General features: G+C 37.3%; 1 long non-coding RNA gene across 1 annotated transcript; it reads right to left on the bottom strand.

Annotated features, from left to right (window-relative positions):
- Nucleotides 1-1,297: 1,297 nt before the first annotated feature.
- On the bottom strand, nucleotides 1,298-2,855 carry LOC115191890 (uncharacterized). The gene is made up of 2 exons (XR_003877782.1): nucleotides 2,502-2,855; nucleotides 1,298-2,164 (listed from the first exon to the last, which is right to left on the bottom strand). It is a non-coding gene; the product is annotated as an uncharacterized LOC115191890 (long non-coding RNA).
- Between the last annotated feature and the right edge of the window lie 326 nt (nucleotides 2,856-3,181).

Here is a 3,181-nt window from a genome sequence, read left to right as displayed (position 1 = left end):
TATAATTTACCCATAATTATTACAGACTGAAACTATCCCTTAAAGCGACGTTCCGTTTCTCTGTTTCTCTCAACCGCTTATTCTCTCTCTAAGTGAATGTGGTGATTAAGGACGTACTCAGCCTTTGAACTTGTTTTGGATGTAGGTGAATGTGACAAAGGACTTTAAAGCGCAAATCCACAGTTGAAACAGTAACAAAGTGCTTTGGTAAAAAGCTGAGGGATGTGCCTGGATCTAATTAACCACTCTCAGATTAATAGACAGAGCTATGGATGCAAGGACTGACCATCCATTATATCAAAATTATAGTTTTAACCATGTTTTGAGGCAATACAGTTTATTTTTACATTTAAAATGTTCACAAAAATTGGAGAGAAACAAGTTTACATTTTGGGTTCAAATGGGGTGTGACAGTTGAACTAAGCTGATGAGGCATTTATAAGTCATATTTTTCAAGAATCAATAGGTGTATATCATTCATTTAGAAGTCCAAAAATGGATTTTGAAACTACAGATTGCCCCTTCTAGCTTGTTGTTGCTACTGTATAAGTGAATGTGGTAAAATACTTACTCAGCCTTCGAGCTGGATACACAGTTCTGCATTTCGATAAAGGACATACTTTTCCATTGAGCTGGCTGTGGATCCAAGACAGTGAATATATTATAACCTGTCTTCAGTAGGTTGTTGGTTTAGGATAGAGATTTTGATAAAACACATACTTTTCCTTTGAGCTGGTGGTGGATGTAGGTGAGGATGAGACCAGGGATCTTCAACAGGGTTATGATGAAGAAGCCTTTGGCCACGTTGCCCAGGTTGTAGTGGGCCAGACGCAGCATAGACGACAGGATGAGGGTCAGTGGCAGGTGGGATTTATTCCTGATGTCCACCACAGGGTACCTGAAAATCAGAGTTAGAAATAGACAAACTCATACAGGACAGACCTGGGTTCACAATATATTTGTTTTCTTTCAGATACTTTGAGCGTTTGATTGAGCAGGTATGGAGTGCCAGATGAGCAGAGTCTGTACTTTTGGGACTATTTCATTTCTTCTGTTGCATCAGGAGAGCTCAATCAAGTGCAGCTAACGAATTTCACAGAAAAAGAAATACTTTGAACCCTGGGCTGATACAGGGATTTTTCCTATTTAACACAAATATTTAATTGTATTAATTAAATATACTGTTTTGTTGGGTGTATATATATATAGTTTTTTGGACATCCTGACACAAACCCATGTCCCCCATAGAACGGATCCTCTCCTGCCTCACAGCTCTCACAAACAGATGGACACAGCATCTTTTCCTTTCTTTTATTACCCTGCACAAAAAATCAAAAATACGATTGGTTAAAACGTATGAAGGGAATAGAGATCCAGTCATATACGAACCCTTTGTTCATTGATGCAGTATTACAAACTCAATAAGCAGTAATGACCCAATGTTTCCACAATTTAAGTATTGTCAGTTATGATCATTCATTGCCTCTGGCATAAGACAACCTCAATATTTGTAGGACCTGCATTTCATATATTAAACTAATATAAAACATCCTCAGAGTAAATGGCTCTTTCATATTTGATCCACCATATTAAAATGATCCTGTTAACAGGTGAGGACGAACAACTTTTCACAAATCAAAAATCACAAACTTTTAAAAATGTCCATGTAAGAACGTTTCTGTTATGCTAGTCAGTTATATTTGTCAAAATTGTATTAGATTTACCAATTCAAGACAAGATGCGAACATGATCATCATTACCACAATCCAAGAATTCATTTGAGATACAAAACACTTGTAGTGTACCGTGGTAGTGGTGACAAAATAACAGTGAGGACATGGAATGCATTTTCAAAATCAATCACAATACTTTGACTCAAAAGGCTTAACTTAAAAACATCAACTCGCAGCCTGTAAAATAGCATCAAACTACACTAACAATATTCTTGATGGATGTACTTCTGTTACCTAAAACATTTGTCACAAAAACACATTGTGCTTTTTAAAAAATCCAAAGCTTTCATGTAACGTGTTCCATAACTTAAAAAACAGGTTACCAAAAATATTGAAGTCCCTGGAAGTGGCGTAATATCATGGAAACGTTTGGAATGCCTTTTGATTTGCGTCTTCTGGTTTGGTCAAGAAAAAGTCCCACCTCCATGAGTCTACAACAATAAACAAATGGAGTGTTAAACTTTACTACCGTCTTCATCAGCGTCATCGTTTTGGGTTTATCCTCACCTACATCCGAGGCGGCAGGTAGCCTAGTGGTTAGAGTGTTGGGCCAGTAACCGACAGGTTGGTGGCTCGAATCTCTGAGCTGACAAGGTAAAAATCTGTTGTTCTGTCCCTGAACAAGGCAGTTAACCCACTGTTCACAGGCTGCCATTGTACATAAGAATTTGTTCTTAACACACTTGCCTAGTTAAAAATATTAAATCTGACTCTAGATAATGGAGGTAAATGAATGTATTCTCTGTTGGAAAAGTTTTTTTAACTCACCATGGGCTTCATCTCACGAACGTCTCCATCTGCCTCCGGCCGATCCCTTCCCGCCATATTCTTACTGTTCTGTACAAACTCCTAAAGAGGGAGAGAGAAAGAATGAGATAACAGGGTAAGTTTGGTGTAAAATGTGCACAAATGCTAATCGCCATTTGGAAATGGAGTAAAAGTGGTACTCGGTAAAAACAAAGGCTATGTTCCATTATCCACACTAACAAACCACTAAGAATGTACAGTGTGATACATTGGAATGCTAGTGTGGATAATGGAACAGAGACATATATACAGTGGTGTAAAGTACTTAAGCAAAAATACTTTAATGTACTACTTACGTTGTTTTTTTTAGGTGTCTGTACTTTACTATATATACTTTTGCCAACTTTTACTTTTACTTCACTACATTCTTAAAGAAAATAAGGTACTTTTTACTCCATACATTTTCCCTGACACCCAAAAGTACTCGTTACATTTTGACAGGAAAATAGTCTAATTCACACACTATTCAAGAGAACATCCCCGGTCATCCCTATTGCCTCTGATCTGGCGGACTCACGAAACACAAATGCTTTGTTTGTAAATTATGTCTGAGTGTTGGAGTGTGCCCCTGGCTATCCATCAATAAAAAAATTAAGAAAATTGTGCCGTCTTGTTTGCTTAATATAAGGATTTTTTAAAAT

Source organism: Salmo trutta, chromosome 4, assembly GCF_901001165.1.
Source record: "Salmo trutta chromosome 4, fSalTru1.1, whole genome shotgun sequence".
NCBI lineage: Eukaryota > Metazoa > Chordata > Actinopteri > Salmoniformes > Salmonidae > Salmo > Salmo trutta.
The sequence above is the reverse complement of the archived record's forward strand: the minus strand, read 5'-3'. Positions and strand labels throughout refer to the sequence as shown.